The 19,808-nt window shown below is 48.3% G+C and overlaps 1 long non-coding RNA gene across 1 annotated transcript in view; it reads left to right on the top strand.

The window, feature by feature from the left end:
- The window catches only part of LOC142777373 (uncharacterized), an 85,216-nt gene extending 66,593 nt beyond the window's left edge, over positions 1 to 18,623 (top strand). The window contains exon 2 of the long non-coding RNA XR_012888062.1: positions 18,368 to 18,623. This is a non-coding gene — a long non-coding RNA (uncharacterized LOC142777373). The remainder of the gene's footprint in view (positions 1 to 18,367) is intronic.
- Positions 18,624 to 19,808: the final 1,185 nt, after the last annotated feature.

Raw genomic sequence — 19,808 nt, forward strand, 5'->3', positions numbered from 1 at the left:
TCAGGCAAAGGCTCATGGTACGGTTTCAGTCGGGAAACATGGACGATGTCCCGTGCACGCCGGCGCATGTCGTCCGATCGGGAAACTGGTTCAATTAGAAAATTAACCGGAGATGTTTTCTTCAAAACGGTGTAAGGCCCCTCGTACGGGGGACAAGTTTCGAGGAGAGTCCCGGTGTTTGGTATGGGATGGCAAGCCACACAAGAGACCCTGGGGCATAGCTGGGATCCGGAAGAGAGGTGCTACGGGTTTCTTTTTGGCGTTGTTGCTCTTCCGAGGTGAACGCACGGGCGAGCTGGCGGCGCTCTTCGGCTTGTCTAGCAGCATCGGAGATAGGTGGACACTCGGAAGCATCAGGACGGTAAGGAAGTAGGGTATCAATTGTATGGGAAGGCTCGCGTCCGTAAAGAAGAAAGAAAGGTGAGAATCCCGTGGTGGTTTGTATTGCGGTGTTATACGCGAACGTGACGTATGGGAGAACACGGTCCCAGTTGCTATGATCAGATGCCACGTACATTGAGAGCATATCACCTAGCGTGCGGTTGAACCGTTCCGTTAGTTCGTTAGTCTGCGGGTGGTATGCTGTTGTTTTCCGATGAATGACGTGGCATTCCGAAAGCAGAGTTTCGACGACCTCGGAAAGGAAAGCGCGGCCTCTGTCACTAAGGAGCTATCGAGGTGCACCATGTCGAAGGATAAAGCGTTGCAAAATGAAAGAGGCGACATCCTGAGCTGTAGCGCTCGGCAAAGCGGCTGTTTCGGCGTAGCGTGTCAGGTGGTCAACCGCCACTGTAATCCACCGATTGCCATCTGGTGTCAATGGAAGGGGACCGTAGAGGTCAACGCCGACGCGATCAAATGGCTTGGCAGGGCATGGAAGTGGCTGCAATGCGCCAGTCGCACGTGGTAGTGTTGATTTACGTCGCTGGCAGTCAGGACAGCACTGCACGAATTTACGTACAAAATTGTACATGCCGCGCCAGTAGTAGCGATGGCGAAGGCGTTCATATGTTTTGAACACTCCGGCGTGGCCATATTGCGGATCGTCGTGAAGGGAGGCACATACTTGCGATCGTAAAGTGCGTGGAATGACCAGCAACCACCGGCGGCCATCGGGAGCGTAGTTGCGTCGATGAAGAAGTTGATCGCGGATGGCGAAATGGAAAGCTTGACGTCGGAGGGATCGAGATACTGGAAGGTTGGGCGTGCCAGATAAATAATCGATAAGAGAGGCAATCCACGGGTCACGACGTTGTTCGGTGGCAATCGAGTCGAGATTTAGTGATGACAAGGTCTGGAGGCAAGTGTTTCCGCACATCTGATCTGGTGGTAAAGGTGAGCGGGACAGAGCATCAGCGTCAGTGTGTTTGCGTCCGCAGCGGTATACGACGCGAATGTCGTACTCCTGGATGCGGAGTGCCCATCGCGCAAGGTGGCCAGAAGGGTCTTTCAACGTGGAGAGCCAGCAAAGCGCGTGGTGATCAGTTACTAGATCGAACGGGCGGCCGTATAAGTACGGCCGGAACTTTCCAAGCACCCACACCAGTGCCAAACACTCTTTTTCTGTCACGCTGTAATTAGTTTCGGCTTTCGTCAGAGTGCGGCTAGCGTAGGCTACAACGTATTCTGAATAGCCGGGCTTTCGTTGAGCGAGGACCGCGCCTAGCCCGACGCCGCTGGCGTCGGTGTGCACTTCGATAGGAGCCGTCGGGTCGAAGTGGCGAAGAATAGGTGGGGAAGTGAGCAGACGGCGCAGAGTAGTGAAGGCAACGTCACATGCAGGGGACCAGGAGGTGAGGTTCACGTCACCGCGAAGAAGCTGGGTTAACGGTGACATGATAGATGCAAAATTGCGAACAAAGCGCCGGAAATAGGAGCATAAGCCTACAAAACTGCGAAGTTCTTCATGGTCGTCGGCTTGGGAAATTCTGCGACTGCTCGAAGTTTTGCTGGGTCTGGTAATACGCCGTGCTTGGACATGATGTGGCCTAGGATGACGAGCTCGCGTGCAGCGAAGCGGCATTTTTTCAGGTTAAGCTGCAGACCAGCGTTGGTCAGACAACTCAAAACATGCCTGAGGCGAAGGAGGTGCGTAGGAAAGTCATGGGAGAAAACCACGACATCGTCGAGGTAACAGAGGCACATATTCTATTTGAGGCCACGTAGCGTATTATCCATAAGACGTTCAAACGTGGCAGGCGCGTTACAAAGCCCAAAGGGCATGACGTTAAATTCATATAGTCCGTCTGGTGTAATAAATGCCGTTTTTTTGGCGATCGGCTTCAGCCATTGGGACCTGCCAGTAGCCAAACCGCAAATCTAGCGACGAGAAAAATTCCGCTCCGTGAAGGGTGTCAATGGCGTCATCAATGCGCGGCAAAGGATAGACGTCCTTGCGGGTTATTTTATTCAAACGACGATAGTCCACGCAAAATCGGATAGATCCGTCTTTCTTACGCACCAGGACGACGGGAGACGCCCAGGGACTGTGAGATGGTCGAATGACGTCTCTACGAAGCATATCTTCGACTTGATCGTTGATGACGCGGCGCTCTTCAGCGGAGACACGGTATGGTCTTTGACGCAGTGGCTGGTGTAGGCCGGTGTCAACATGATGTTTGACTTGTGATGTGCGGCCCAGTTGAGGTTGCGACACATCGAACGAACTCCTGAACTCATGCAGAAGATCCAGCAGGTCGGCATGTTCGGTGGGAGTGAGAGTGTCGGCGATGGCGCTGGAAAACGTATTGATACAAAGTATCACTACCAGGAAAAACAAGGGGAGCGTGGGCAGAGAAGGAAGATGACGTTGCCTCCACTGCGATCCCCCTGAGTGGGTACGAGCCATGGCGGTGATCATCATCATTGGACGGTGATCGCGGACTCAGGGCCCATTAAAAACCCCCATTAATTTACCTCGCCTTGTGTAACATTAATTTACCTCGCCTTGTGTAACAATTTGGTGGAAGGTGCTGGGTAGGACGAACCCAAAGACGGGAGCTTCACTACCAGGACTTCGTCGCAGCCGCCGCCTCGCCGGACTTCCACCTTCACCGATCGTAATGGCCCAAGAGCAGCCATCCAACGCTTCGAGGCCAACTCCGATGGGTTCCGTGCCGTACTACAGAGTGCCACCAAACTTCGGCGGGACCTCAGGAGAAGACGTCGACGTGTGGCTCAAGAACTACAAGCGGGTGATCAGAAGCAATGGCTGGGACTCGAACGAACAGCTCAATGATGTCGTATTCTCGTTAACTGACACCGCCCTTATGTGGTACGAGAACCACGAGGACATGTTAACGACTTGGGAACGTTTTGTTGAAGAAGTGCAAAAGTGCTTCGGCGATTCGGACGCAAAAAAGAAACGCGCGGAGCAGACATTGTCTCAGAGGGCACAGCTTCCAGCAGAAACATGTACGACATACATTGAAGAAATATTGAAGCTGTGCAAGATCGTGAATGGGAGGATGTCTGAAGAAGACAAGGTTGGACACGTTCTCAAGGGTATAGCCGAAGACGTGTACAATTTCTTAATTGGGAAAGACTGCTTGAACTCCGTGTCCGACGTGATGAAGCACTGTCGTACCTTTGAATCCCTCAAGATGCGACGAATTTCTCCGAAATTCGGCCGCCTGTCCAACGTCCCCACTGTGGCTAGTGTTGAAACAGTGCCGCCTAACGACCTTGCTTTGACCATACGGCAGATCGTTAGAGAAGAGCTGCTTCGATGTCAGCAGAGCTATCATCGCCCCAGCGATTTTCAGGATGGGTACGTAAGCGAATCAGAACGTGTGCGAACTCTTGCTTCTCTTCCACCATGGCAACCATCGATAAACGCAACAGATGCTTATGAATATCAAGGCACACGGCAGGCTGGATTCCCCCGTCAACCACCTCCCAACTACGAACGAAGTTTTCGCCCACCTGTTTACCCAACATCGCCTCCCTACAGGGCCCCCGAAGGACGGTACCACTATCCCATGCCTTCCGAGAGGAGTCGTTACTCTGAGCAACAACGTGCCCCTCGACCAAGTCCGGTATGCTACAACTGTGGTGTCCCGGGTCATATCGCACGTTTTTGTGACCACCGCCCATATCAGCGACAGTCTTGGCCTTTGTATCACCAACATTTCGACTATCCGCACTCCACGTCACGGAAACCACGCGCAACTACCGGGTCACGCTACCCCTCGCCGGCCTCTGATCGAAGTTTGACGCCACCTCCAGCTCCCCGTGCTCCACGATCGCCGTCGCCACGGCGACGCGCACGTACACCGCCGCCGGAAAACTAGTCGGTGCGGCCAGTGGGGGTGAAGCCGCAAGATCACAGGTGCTATCTACAGATATACCCCCGTCAGCGTTTATGTTGAAGAACAAAGTTCGTGTAGTTGTCGATGGAGTGGTTACTATGGCACTTGTGGATACAGGCGCGACAGTTTCGGTGATGAGTGTAAATTTTAAGAACCTGCTAGGACCAAAAGTGATGTTTTGCCTGAACCGTGGGGTGACATTTCGTGGTGTAAGTGGTGACGTGTTGTGTCCGGTGGGATATTGTACTGTGGACGTGTCGCTGTGTGGCAAGGTGTTTTGCACAGAGTTCGCGGTTATTCCGCGGTCTACACATGACGTTATCTTGGGTATTGACTTCTTGTGTGAGTGTGGGGCAACTGTAGACTGCAGAAGTGGGCATCTTTCTATACACGGTACTTTCCCAACGGCGCTCTTGGAAAATTCTTGTCCGGAGGAATGCATCTTTTTCGTCTCCGTGGATACAGTCGTTCCTGCATTTTCTGCTGTGTGTGTTCCTGTGACATGTTCAAGTAACAACTGTGGCACGTTTGACGCCACGCTCGAACCGATTCCCTCGGCATGCCTGAAAAAGAACATTCTCATTCCCCATTGTATAGTGTCAGTCGTTGATGGACGGGCAGGTGTGTGGACAATGAACAGTTCCATGGAGCCTGCAATTCTGCCAGGCGGCATGAAACTTGCAGTATTTAGACCCGAGTCATGTACGACGCTGGTTGCGCTTGTTGATGCTACAAGCTAAAATGAACATCTAGGCTTAGAAGGTTCAGAAGATGCCCAATTGCTACAAATGGTCAGCAAGTCACTTGACCAAAGCAAACGTCATACCCTGCTCGACGTTCTGTCTAAGCACTCGAAAGTGTTCGATTTTTCTAAATACAGCCAAAGGCCCTTAATCCCAGCGTCCCGGATACGTCATCAGATCCACACCGAACCGGCGCATCCCATTAGGCAGAAACCTTACCGAGTGGCACCATCGGAGCGCAAGATCATCAGCGAGCAAGTTCAAGAGATGCTGGAAAAGGGAATAATACAGGAATCGGCGAGTCCATGGGCTGCTCCCGTCATTCTAGTGAGGAAGAAGGATGGTACGTGGAGATTTTGCGTTGACTACCGCCGACTGAATTCTGTTACCAAGAAAGACGTCTATCCACTGCCGCGCATCGATGACGCTCTAGACTGCCTGCATTCCGCGTCCTACTTTTCATCTGTTGACCTGAGATCAGGTTACTGGCAAATTCCGATGCACGCAGCTGACAAAGAAAAGACGGCATTTGTTACGACCGACGGACTTTACGAGTTCAACGTTATGCCATTCGGATTATGTAATGCTCCTGCGACATTCGAAAGATTTATGGACTCTATATTGCGTGGTTTAAAATGGCATATATGTATGTGTTACCTTGATGATGTCGTAATTTTTGGCCGTACGTTTGAGGAGCACAACACGCGCCTAGACCTCGTGCTCAGCTGCATTGAAAAAGCTGGCCTTGTATTGAATTCAAAAAAGTGCCACTTTGGCGAGCGACAGACATTGGTGTTAGGACATCTCGTCGATAAAGATGGCATTAGACCTGACCCACAAAAGACCGCGGCCGTCGAATCGTTTGAGCGTCCTAAATCTGTGAAACAACTGCGTAGCTTCATCGGGCTCTGCTCGTATTTCCGCCGGTTCGTACCCAAGTTTGCGGATGTGGTTCACCCCCTGACGAGCCTTCTACGCAAGAACAGCCTGTTTCAGTGGACCTCCGAGTGTGATGCCACTTTTCACAAGCTGAAGTGTTTGTTAACTTCGCAGCCAATACTTCGGCACTTCAATCCTTCGTCGCCCACGGAAATTCACAGAGATGCAAGTGGCATCGGTATCGGTGCCGTTCTCGTTCAGCGTTCTGGCAAGAAGGAACACGTTGTGGCGTACGCAAGTCGTTCTTTAAGCAAGCCTGAACGCAACTACACAGTGACCGAACAGGAATGCCTAGCGGTAGTCTTTGCCGTGCAACGGTTTCGCTCATACATCTATGGTCGCCCGTTCACTATCGTCACAGATCACTATTCCCTGTGTTGGCTGATCAACCTTCGTGACCCATCCGGCCGCCTCGCACGATGGGCCATTCGTTTGCAAGAACATGTCTTCACCATCTCATACAAGACTGGCCGTCTACACGCTGATGCGGATTGCCTGTCCAGAATGCCGCTACCATCGACAGATTGTGAAGGCGATAACTTTGACCACCTTATCGCTTCGCTGTCGTCTGGCTTTCCCGATGCCGTGACTTTCGCCGCTGAGCAGCGTAATGACCCAAGCTTGAAAGCTCTCTTTCCTGGAGCGAGAAATTCATTAAGCGAAGGCCGATTCTGCGTCCGAAATGGTCTTCTTTACCAGAGAAACTTGTCCACGACGGGCGCCCACTTTCTGCTGGTTGTTCCTGCGTCCCTCCAAACGTCTGTTCTGCGTCTCACGCATGATGACCCCACCTCTGGCCACCTAGGCACCGCACGAACACTTAGTCGCACGAAAGAGCGGTTCTATTGGCCGAAAATGAGCAAAACAATTCAGAACTACGTGGCCAGCTGTATGCAGTGCCAGAGCCACAAGCGGCCCTCCTCGGGTCCAGTTGGTCACCTGCAACCTGTAAAGCCTCCTGGTTCCCCTTTTCAAAAGGTCGGCATTGATCTGATGGGACCATTTCCACGCTCCTCAAAAGGTAACCGGTGGATAATTGTATGCGCCGACTACCTGACGCGGTACTGCGAGACGGCTGCCTTATGCTCCGCCACGGCAGTCCAGGTTTCAGAGTTCCTGTTGAACTCAGTCATCCTCCGACACGGACCTCCTCGCGTGATAATAAGTGACCGTGGTCGACAATTTACCGCTGATATTGTCGAATCATTACTTCGTTTGTGTGCCTCCAAGTTCCGACACTCAACTGCGTATCATCCGCAAACTAACGGTCTCACCGAGCGCACAAACCGAACGTTGATGAACATGTTGTCAATGTACGTCGCCTCTGACCACAAAAACTGGGATGAAGTATTACCGTTCGTCACGTACGCCTTCAACACGTTGAAACACGAAACGACAGGCTATAGCCCTTTCTATCTGCTCTACGCTCGCTCACCTCGACATACGCTGGACACTATCTTTCCTTTTGTCATCCATGAAGATTTATCAATTGCTGAAACCTTGTGTCGTGCAGAAGATACCCGTCGACTTGCCTGCTTACGTACACTGGCAGCGCAAGAGTCATCCAAAACTCGCTACGACAGTCAACACAGGCATGTAACCTATGCCCCCGGTGATCTAGTGTGGGTGTGGACCCCAATACGCAGACGTGGCTTGAGCCAAAAGCTACTGGCACACTATGCCGGTCCTTTTGTGATACTCCGTCGTGTCAGCGAGGTCAACTATGAAATTGCACGTGTCACCACTAGTGGCCGACGTTCATGCAAGACGGAGGTGACGCATGTTGCCCGCCTGAAGCCGTTTACACGAAGGATGCAAGAATGACTCGCCCAGAGGGCTTCGTCTGAGAGAGGAGGAATGATACAAAGTATCACTACCAGGAAAAACAAGGGGAGCGTGGGCAGAGAAGGAAGACGACGTTGCCTCCACTGCGATCCCCCTGAGTGGGTACGAGCCATGGCGGTGATCATCATCATTGGACGGTGATCGCGGACTCAGGGCCCATTAAAAACCCCCATTAATTTACCTCGCTTTGTGTAACATTAATTTACCTCGCCTTGTGTAACAGTATCATTGGACGACTCCCCGAGTGCCGACAGTGCTTTTGGGTGGTCGCAGTAGTCGTCCGGGACATCAAACAAAAACGAAGTGTCGAGATCCTGCACGCGGCCGAAACATTCCCCCGCAAGCAATGTGACAGGTGTGGAAAGCGGATTGCTTACGAACATGTTGCTTCTTCCGGCGGCAAGGTCAATTGTTGCGAAAGGCAGCGGCAAAGCTCGACGACATTTGAAGATATCGGAAGGCATAAAAAGAACTGTAGCGTCAGTGTAGGCGTTGCATAAAACGGGAACAAGGGCGAAATTTCCAGGCGGAATATCGGTATCTTCACGAACGAGCAACTTCGGCGGCTGATGAGGAGCGTCCAGTAATGGGACATCACACAAGGGTGAAAACTCAACTTCGGCGCGTGCGCAGTCTATGACGGCATTGTGGCGGGATAGGAAGTCCCACCCGAGGATGACGTCATGCGAACAGACAGGAAGAACAATAAACTCCACGATGTAAAGAATGCCTTCGATGGAGATTCTTGCAGTACAGGCTGCGAGAGGCGTTACTTGCTGTGCGCTTGCGGTGTGAAGCGACAGTCCGGAAAGTGGCGTCGTTACTTTGCGTAATAAACGGCAGAGATTAGCGGCAATAACAGAAACAGCGGCGCCAGTGTCCACAAAGGCGAAAGTACAATAACCTTCAACAGTTACTGCGACCACGTTAGCAGGAGAGGAGCGAGGGCTTAGACAGTTCGAAAACGGCGCAGTTCTTGCCTCTTGAACTGCGTTGCTTAGTTTTCCTGGTCGGAGGGTCCGGGCCGGCGACGCATGGGGGAGGGCGATCGCCGACGAGGAGAGGGTGCGCGTTGCGGCTGGAAGTCAAGGTGGTCAGTAGGCGCATAGCGAGGTGGCGAGACGGGCCCGTATTGGACGAAGGGTTGGCTGCCGGGATGCGACGACCGGCCATAGTTGCCGAACGTCTGAGGTCGACGGCGGCAGTAGCGAGCAACGTGTCCGGGAGTGAAGCAAGCGTAGCAAATCGGTCGGTTATCGGGCGTCCTCCAGGGATTGGCGACTGGTGCTGCCGCCCAAGGTGCAGTATAAGCAGCCGGGTGTGCGGGCTGTGAGCGCGTGGTGTAGGGTGGTTGCGGGAGCCTACGTACAGCGTCTGCATATGTGAGCGGCGCGGCTACGGGCTGCATCTCTTGCGAAAAGGTGACAGGAGGAGCCACAGGCTGCGCTGCATACGTTAGGGGCGCGGCCACAGGCTGAACGGCTGGCGGATAGGCGACAGGAGCGCCTACCGGCTGTGCGCCACCCGGGCAGTGACCACGGCTAGGTAGAGGTGGCTCGTAGTGCGCAAGAGGAACAGCTTGTGCAACCTCTTCCGATATAGCAGTGCGAAGCGGGGCAGGTAGACGGGTGGTGGTCTCGTGAGTAAAGGGCACTAGGGAAAGTTGGCGGGCGACTTCCTCACGGACGAAGGCTCGGACTTGCTGAAGCAATGGTGAATTGTCCGGCATGGAGTCGAAACTGGACAGCGACTCACCACCAGGCTGAGGCTGCCTAGTCAGAGTGCGTTGCTTTTTCAACTCGTCGTAGCTCTGACACAAGCTGACGACTTCAGAAACTGTGCTTGGATTCCTTGCCAAGAGCATTTGAAATGCGCCGTCGTCGATGCCCTTCAGGATGTTTTTGACCTTGTCAGATTCGGGCATGGTGTCATTCACACGTCGACAAAGGTCGACGACGTCCTCAATATAGCTGGTAAAGGTCTCGCCAGTCTGCTGAGAGCGGACGCGCAGGCGCTGTTCTGCCCTCTGCTTGCGGACAGCCAGCCGACCGAACACTTCAGCACATGACGTCTTGAAGACGCTCCATGTGGGGATGTTGTGTTTGTGGTTATTAAACCACAATTCGGCGACGCCAGTGAGATAAAATATCACGTAGCCCAGCTTGTCGGCTTCATCCCATTTATTGTTGGCGCTCACCAGTTCGTAGTGCTCGAGCCAGTCTTCGACGTCGGTCCCATCTGCACCGCTGAAGACCTTCGGCTCCCGTAGCGTAGGATGGCCAGGGCAGTTGAACTGGAGCGAAGGCGTCGATGTAGTGGCGTTGGCAGTCATGACAGGTGGTAGCGTGCGGCTTCGCAGCTCCAGGGTGTAGCGACGGGGATTAACAGCACCTTCCACCAAATGTGAGGAGGTTTATTAGCCGTTAAAGACAGCGACGAGACAGCGTGAACAACCGTCCAGCGATCAGCACAGCAACGAACCGAAGCACGAGCCGAGAGAGCCGGTCGTTGGCGATGCTGCTCGCTGCAGGCACATCTTCTTCTTCACACGTGCAATAAGAGACATCATAAAATACTGCCTAATTGTCTGTTTTTGTTTGATTTATAGAAAAAACACAAACGGCCTGGCGTTACTATGGGGAATGGTGCGAGTGGTTGAAAAGTTACGTTTTTGGCCTTGTTAGGCTGGACAGGTGGTACCATGTACCGGGGCCCAGTTGAACCAAGCAGACAGAAACTTATTCAGTGATTGTTGTTGCTGCTGTGGCTACCGATACTTTCACTGTGCTGCTATACTGGTGTCGGCGGCCGCCTAGTAAAGGCGGGCAACGTAAGGCACAGCAACACTAACACTGAGGTCTACCGCTTTCAGCTGGGCTATTTGAGGTGCGCTAATGCGATGCGGACGCTGAAACGTGATTTTATTTCAAAGTAAGCACTTTATTAGCACTTGAGTAGCCCTACGAGGTTTCTGAACTGTTATTTCCACAATCAACGTCGGCTTGACATTTTCATTTAGTGTCCTTTTGAAGGAGCAGTAACATGAAAGTCTCAAGCATCAGATGTAGCCATCACTCGATGGCTTAGTATACGTGAGCTTTTTGACCGAATTATTTATTGCATCAGTATATTTTATTTCGAAAGCAAACAGCGTTCGAAGGCTGAGCGGGGTTCAGCACCCTGCGAAGTCGACAGCGTAACGACGCATGCTATGCTTTCATCGGGCGAGTGGGGCACGCGCGGACGCTGAGTAACGAAGTAACGATGCGCTGTGACATTGAGAACAACAATAACGTCAACACTCTTAATGTTGGAATCAAGGTAACGACTAGCGGCAGCTAGCAATGGTTTCACTTCTATTGCATGGGATCGTTCGTCTTAAATTTCGTGTCATTGCTTCGAATGCTTCGTCGTGTGCTTGTCGGCGTGTGATAATTGGGAGTGACGATACAACCTGCATTACGGGCCGGCATTTCGTGAAACAGATGTGCGCGACTTGCACCATGTGGCGTTTCAAGTAACGCAAGAACCAATGTTTGTAGCGGAATGCTCCAACGGTCGCTTGTAAATGCTTCCAGGTAGCAATGCGCATGTAATTTATGCCTCTCCACGCGTCTCCGCGTTTCATTGAATGTTCACTTTTCACACCCAGAAACTGCGGTGTTCTTCGAAGTTTGATGGCGGCTTGGACAATAACCGCCATCACGGAATCATGGGTGCATAATGATTCTTTCGATACTTACAAGAGGGAACTCTGGCGCTCGTGTCTATGAGAGCTGCTACGCACGGCGCTTCATGGATTGGTTGAATCTTCGTTTTGGTTCGGAGCTGAATCCACTTTTTGCATGACGAAGTTCAACAAGGGTTCAGCATCACGCTTCACCACCTTCAGCTTTTTAAGCTCATCATTTAACCGGCTTGTGAAGTTCACATCGGTCCACCCTTTTATTTCAGACGAAACGATTGATTGATTGATTGATATGTGAGGTTTAACGTCCCAAAACCACTATATGATTATGAGAGACGCCGTAGTGGAGGGCTCCGGAAATTTCGACCACCTGGGGTTCTTTAACGTGCACCCAAATCTGAGCACACGGGCCTACAACATTTCCGCCTCCATCGGAAATGCAGCCGCCGCAGCCGGGATTCGAACCCGCGCCCTGCGGGTCAGCAGCCGAGTACCTTAGCCACTAGACCACCGCGGCGGGGCTTAAGACGAAACAAAAACACAGCAATAAACAAAACCACAAGTCCCTTCAAAGCCCCGCAATTATGAATAGTATGAAAATCCGTGAACCAACCGTCGATCACACCCGTGGTGACTGAACGATCGAAAGTACAGAGTTCCCTTTGGTTATCTGCGGAAATTCTTTGCCTAGCTGGGGACGAGACGCGCAGAGCGTTGACGGCGTCTCTGCGTGTGTCAGTTTTCCAGATGCCACTGAGCTATAACAAGCATATAATCGTCATAAAAGAAGCCCCCCCCCCCCCCAAAAAAAAAAAGTGGCGCGACTTTTGAGAAACCCAAAAGAAGCGTATATTTATTGAAAGTTCCCATTCTTGAACATATGTTTATAATAAATATGTCACTTGATTACGAACACACAATGAAAAATCGCGTTAATTGTTTTATGAATTGATAATATGCCCAACTGTGAACGGACGCATAACCATACTTTTTAACATTGTCTCCATGGTAGTCTGTTCGGTCGAATGCACGTTTGCCAGAGGATTCATAGCGCTACGTTTTGACTCTTCCAACCTATGTTTACTTCAACACAGCATACTTAAAGTAATCGACAAATGCACTATTTTCGGACAGAACAAACCCTATAAAAAATAACTATATTGGCTGGAAAGATGAGCGACTGCAAAGTATTATACACCAGTCACACGGCCACCACTGAACTCTGTTAAACTTCATGAAGGTAAAACTCTCCTAAGGAGTGAGATAGAGATGGAGGCAGTTCTGTGTGGCGTACGCCACAGAGAAATTTTACAAGCTTTAGACTTAAGCCGCCAGGGGCCAATTAGATGCTGCAGCACCTTCTCCGCATGCAAAATTTCACAACTATTACTTCTAAAAACAATTTCAATCGTACTAGTGATTATATAGGCTATAATTTATATACACTAAAACAAAAATAAAATTTGTAGATCCCACGTACAATGGGAATCGGTGATATGCGAAGTACGAATGAGTAAGGTTGATATGTCACTTCCAAATCAGCACAACGTTACGAGGTGGACGTAAAATATGTTGTACATGACTTCCATGTCATAATTATGATGTTTGCGCCTGGCATTTGTGTTCGTCGCCCATTCACGTCGCGTAATTCACCAAAATTCGTATATGTGGAGCTAGTGTAACAGCCAAGAGCGTACTATGAGCGTAGAATGTAGTCATGTTTTAAGTGACACGCATGTCATGATTGTCATGTTTGTACGTGTCGTTTACCTTCACCATCCATTCACGTCGCGTAACACAATAGTTGATTCATGTGAAGCTGGCGAAACAGGCGCGAGCGCATCTTGAGCGTGGTATGAAGTGATGTCGTACATGACACGCATGTCGTGGTTGTCATGTTTGCACCAGTCATATTTTTTCGTCATTCATTCGTGTCAAGTAACACCAAATCTGTTATATGTGAAGCTAGGGAAACGACCACGAGCGCACCATGAGCATGGCGTGTAGTCATGACTTTTATGACATGTATGTCATGATTTCCACGTTAGGGCCTGTCACGTGTGTTTGCTATGCAGTCATGTCATACCATACCAGTCTTGCAATGTGTCATGTGAACGTAACCACTGCAAGGGCAGCATGTAAATCATGACATTTATGACATGCGTGTCATGATTTTCACGTTATGACTAGTCACTTATGCTCGGTATGCAGTCATGTTATGCATACTATATTTGGTATATAACCCATTATTGAAACAGCCAGGAGAACTTGAAAATCTTAGGCGGCTATGTAGATAGATAGAGAGATACGCTAAATGTCGCCAAAGTTTGCTAAGAAATGCTTCGCATAAAAAATCACTTTGGCTTCTAACACAGACGCGTACACCTACAAGCAAGTTAGCTGTAATGTTGACAGAAATGCTCGCAATACTGTACGTTTGTTTTGGTGCACATTTTTTCTACGTACCAAGATTGTGAAACAAAGTGCAAGTTGTAGCTGAGTTCTTCGAAGTTGCACTACCTCGTAAGTCACTATGTTCTTTATAGTATCAAATGAGCACATGTCTCCTGGTCAGTACAGGAAGTCCTTAGTGCGGATTGGTTACACGGCAGCTCGCTTGTTGTGCCTTCACGACTACCGGCGTCGTCGAGGAAGGAAAAAAGCCTACGTATCACTGCTATGAGTGTCAGGATTGTTGAAGTGGAATAAGGAGCACAACACTAAAAAGCGAACGAGTGGCAGAGATGTAAATAAGACGGTGCGCACGAATAGGATGGCTGGCACGCTGGCACGGTCTCAGAGAAACCTTTCAAAATGTTGACTTGGTGGCTTTTGGCGAGGTGGATTTTGGCGTTAAATCCACATATCATATCTCGTGGCTTTTGGCGTTAAATCCACATATCAATCAATGCACGACGCCGTGCATTGATTGATATGTGGATTTAACGTCCCAAAACCACCATATGATTATGAGAGACGCTGTAGTGGAGGGCTCCGGAAATTTTGAGCACCTGGGGTTCTTTAATGTGCACCCAAATCTGAGCACACGGCCCTACAACATTTTGGCCTCTATCGGAAATGCAGCCACCGCAGCCGGGATTCGATCTCGGGACCTGCGGGTCATCAGGCGAGTACCTTAGCCACTAGACCACCGTGACGGGGCAGGCATGGCGTGTAGAGTACGTACACTTGTACACATATTTGTTTTTTGTTAAACGCACGTTATGGGCACACTAAAAATAAACAACTTCTAAAAGAGATAAACTTTATTACTGTGTTTACCACAGCTGTATTGTTTGCAGTTTTATTCCGTAACTGCCAATTACTGGGGACGAGAGTACTTCCTTCCGGCCTTAAGTAAGATCGCCGAACTCCCTTTACAAGAAGCTTCGTTTAACTTCCTTGACATAAGGGAGGCCGTATAAAAAGGACCACATCCTTGTTATCATAAAGACGAAGGAGTTAAAAGGAGTACGTTGCTGCCCATGTGACAGGGGTGTTAAAGCAACTCCGTGAAAAATAAGAAGCCCAAATCCGCTCATGAATAGCGGAACTTCCAAGTCCGACTTTTGTGTGGATAGGAGGGGAAAAAAAAGGCGGGCCTGGCGTAATGAAAGAATCGGCAGACGCGAAGGGAATCCTGAGCATACGAGCGTATTTCACCTTTAATAAATTGTTAAATAAATCGCTCGTTGTTTACAACCATATTTGTGAGACAGGAGCGCCTGTTACGTCCGCAACGTTTCTTCCTTATCTTTGGTCTTACAAGCCAATATTACACAAGCGTGCTTCTTCAGGTGCCTCCCCGCCCCACTGCAGTGGTCTAGTGGCTAAAGTACTCGGCTGCTGACCCGCAAGTCGTGGGATCGAATCCCGGCGGCAGCGGCTGCATTTCGAATGGAGGCGGAAATGTTGTAGGCCCGTGTGTCAGATTTGGGTGCACGTTAAAGAACCCCAGGTGGTCGAAATTTCCGGAGCCCTCCACTACGGCGTCTCTCATAATCATATGGCGGTTTTGGGACGTTAAACAAAACATATATATCAATAGGGTGCCTCCCCGTCGCTACTCGGACAGACGTCGGTTTCAGGATTTGTGCTGTGTTGCACAAAACTATTAGCGACGTCGCGAATCAAAGTGATCCACAATTTCTCAGTGTTTTTTTTAATCACTCGTAGACACTGATGGTGGCCGCGACGGTGATGGTGATGACGAACACATGTCTACCCGTGCGCGCCTAGTAGACGGAATGTCAGCTGAAGTGCCCGTAACCGTTTTATGTGTCTACGTGATCAGGTGATGCGCTTTCGGGACGTGACAGTGGGATAGGTGACGGTGCGGCAGCAATGCTAGTTGGCGGGCTTGACACTCGTTTTGAGTCACGCTCAGTAGTGTTCACAATAATGTAAACCAGTGATATTCATTCGTTTCTCCTTTGCATTAGCTGTAGTGAGTCATTACTAGGAGATCACTAACTATATGTGGTCACAGAAAGCACGAAATGCGTAAAATGTATGCCACTGTTTCTTTTAAAAAGTTTGCCTTATATAGGGTGCAAATTAGTTCTTTACATGTCATTTCTACTTAACAGTTTCTGATTTTTTTCACCATGGATACAAAACTTGATGTCCATTTTACTTAACTTTATAAGCGAACATGTTGTAGTGAACTTTCTAAAATTATGAATAAGTGATGACTGTTTTTCTAAAGAGGCGTAAAATGCTAATTTCGAGCTCTAGTTGCAGTTGTGACATGGTATTCTTAGACATCTGTTTTCGGTAAAACCTGAAGAAATGCACGTTAATGTAAAACATACTCAATGATCAGCACGAAACAATGGAAGGCACGACGGAAGAAAAGACACAGGATGGGAACTCTCCCTGTGTCTTCCATTCTTTACGTATATCTTCTGCTGTCTCGCTCTAAATAATAATTTCGTCTTCATAAGTATACGAACATGGGAGGGGGCGCAAAGTCAGCCTTGTAAATAAAAAAAAATAGAGAGGGGGTGCCGCGACGATCCTTTGCGTAGAGTGCCTCGCTGCGTGCGCCCCCGTTCGGAGTGCGGTCATTGATTGAAAGGGTCGACGCCGCCTCACCGCGAGCATCCGCTATTTTGGCCCACGCTGCGCTTGTTCAAACGTGTACGCGGCGCCTGCTGCCTTGTTGGCCGTTTGATTCATCGCAAATCCCGCAAGATGACTTCGTGCTGCATGCCACACAGCACACAAACAATTCTAGAAATTTCTTTCCCAAGTGATCCCGAAAGAAAACTTTTATTGGCAGTGAGAATTAAGAGTTGCAAGTGGCAGCTGACAAATGTCTCTTGTGTATGCTGCGTGAATATAGCATGCTTTGTTGCTGTTTCTTATCACCTATCACTTTTCCTTGGCTACGTCGGGTACTTGGGGGATGATTTTCGAAACGGCGTGTATATTACAAGTAACACAGTGACAGATGAGACTTTTACAACCAATGTGCGTGATTTTGACTGTGTTTGTGCGCATACTTATTGCAACTTAGCACGATTGAACGTTGCACGAACTGGTAACCCCAAGTGGTTTCATGGCGTTTGAACCGTACTCATAAATCTGGTGTTCTTTACGGGGTGTGATTTGAAATAGTACTTTTGCTGTCGCGGACATTCCCTTTTTTGTTATATCCATGAAAGCATTATTATGAAATTGTCACGTCAATAATTACTGCGACAATTCACTCCGAGTTGTGTTTTCTTGTGAAGCAAAAACTATAAATAGAAAATTCGGTGTTGAAGCTCACATTACTTGTGATAGTACATTTTGACTGCATGCATCGGCACGCGATAACTCGCATGCTGCTTAGCTGCTACATGCCGTATGCATCCTCACAGTATTATATATACACTTACTCAATAATATGCACTAATATACGCTGATTCCTTTCGCATTTCATGCGTGGAGATTCATGTGTGTGCTTCCAGACATGTGTAGTCATCCTCATCAGCCTGACTACGAAAACTGCAAGACAAAGGCGTCTTCTATGTTGCGCCAGTCAACTCGGTTCTGTGCTAGCTGCTGCCACTTTATACCCACAAACTTCCTAATCTCATCTTCTCACCTAACTTTCTGTCTCCACCTAGCCCGCTTGCCTTCTCTGGGAATCCAGTAAGTTACCTATAATGACCAGCGAATATCTAGCCTACACGATACATGTCCGGCCCACGTTCATTTATTCTTCTTGATTTCAACTATGATATCCTTAACCGTGGTTTGTTCCCTGATCCACTCTGCTCTCTTCTTGTCTGTTAAGGTTACACCTATCATTTTCTTTTCCATCGCTCGTTGCATTGTCCTCAATTATAACGGAACCCACTTTGTAAGCCTCCAGACGTGTGTAATATTTAGAATTTATTTGTAGTCAAAAGTGGCGACATTTTTATTGGATGATTTTTTTCATTGAATCCCACGGCACCAACGAGGAGAGGGCGACGGAACAGCCAGCGCACTCAACGCGGAAACTTTTCCCAAAGTGTTTCAAACACCTGCGTAGGGTATTGGTATTTCTTTTAAATTACCTAGGGCGGCAATAAGACCATACGATTGCCAGCCTACAGCTGTAAAAACCTAATGTGCATATGCTTAGTTATATCTAAGCTGACTTAAAATGAGTTTGAATGTGATATGTGCATGCGCACATTTTCGCTAATAGCAGAGTTGGAAGGTGTGAGATCAAAACCTGCCTGAGCGAGCCCGCAATTAGGAATGGGACGGAAATGTCGCGCTTCGATATATTTCATTTTATTACTACTCCATATCTAATCTTACGTTCAATCTGTGGTTCTTGTCTTCACATTTTATGGGCGAAGCTCCTTTAGGTCGAGAGCAGTCCCGCGTCCCTCCGGCGTAGCCAGTACAACATATAGACAGACAGACACACGCACGGATGGACACACGGATGGACACATGCACGGACAAATGGACGTATGCATGGACGGAGGGACGGACGCACGCACCGACGAGCGTACGCATGCACTTTTTATACATGTTGTTCTTGTGACTCATGGAACACAAAAGACCAGCACTTCTCATGATGTGAATTGGAAATAAATCCAGTAACAGTGATTGTGGTCTCTCCTACCGTCACGTGTGTTTCCAAATATTATTGCATGCATTATATTTTTTTTCTCGGTTGATCCTGCAGAATGCATTTCTTGCCCATTTTTCCTGGCCTGAGGGGGAACTATGTTTATTTTTCTTATGAATTATGTAAGTTTGCGCAAATATTCGAATGCTTCAAACATTTGAACTAACATCGTAGTATTTGAAGTCACTTCGATTCAAGTTTAATATATTGAAAATTTTGAAGTATCCGAAATAAACAAATCGGTGTTTATTAATACACATGATAACTCCTGTAAAGATGGGTTCTCTGTTTCAAATAAATGCTAAGCCGTGAAAACATTTGTATAATATATATTATTTAGCATGTAACCTCCTGTAAAAATAATTTCAGTGCAGTAACAATGGTAAGAGTTAAAAACAATTATTCAGAAAAAATTTACACTGCCACAAAGCTCCACTTCATGTAATGAACATATTACCTTCATGTCGATTCATTTTTTTAAGTTTAAAAGCTTCCTATACAGTCTTACATGTGCTACGTGTAATAATTTCTAACCTTTTCGTATTTTACAAGTTATCACTAGCATTCTACTAAAAGTCAAATCCTGCTATCATTGAAAGTTGTTTCTATTTAACTGAAATGTTGAAGAAGGCATTTGCAAAGCTCGTGTTCCAATATTTAAAGAAATATTGGCAGGATAATTAGGGTATGATTGATATGCCCCTTTTTTCTTTACATTCCCTGAAATATGCTATTCGAATTTGATTCAAAACTACTGAGCCAAAATTATGAATCATTCGGAACTTTAAGTTCACTGTTCACATAAGCTTAAAATTGTACATGTGACTTTACCTTCTGTCGTTTGGTTAGTTGGATTTGATATTGCAAACACTGAGAGATAATCAGTACTGTCACATGAAATGGTGCCTGTTACAATTAAAGATCAGTAATGAATGCTTCGTTATAATGTGGTCAAGTGCACTTTGTCGTGAGCTTGTTATAAGAGTATCGGATGTTCACTTTAATTTTAGCAGTGCACTGGGGGACAAGGATTGTGAAAAAAGAATGTGAAGTTGTTGTGCACATTCTTCTTAGTCTTTGTCTCCCAGTGCACTGCTAAAATTAAAATGAATACATACAAACTTGCTCAAGTTTTATTTCTCATATAGTTGATGTTATTGATT

This window comes from Rhipicephalus microplus, chromosome X (assembly GCF_043290135.1).
Source record: "Rhipicephalus microplus isolate Deutch F79 chromosome X, USDA_Rmic, whole genome shotgun sequence".
NCBI lineage: Eukaryota > Metazoa > Arthropoda > Arachnida > Ixodida > Ixodidae > Rhipicephalus > Rhipicephalus microplus.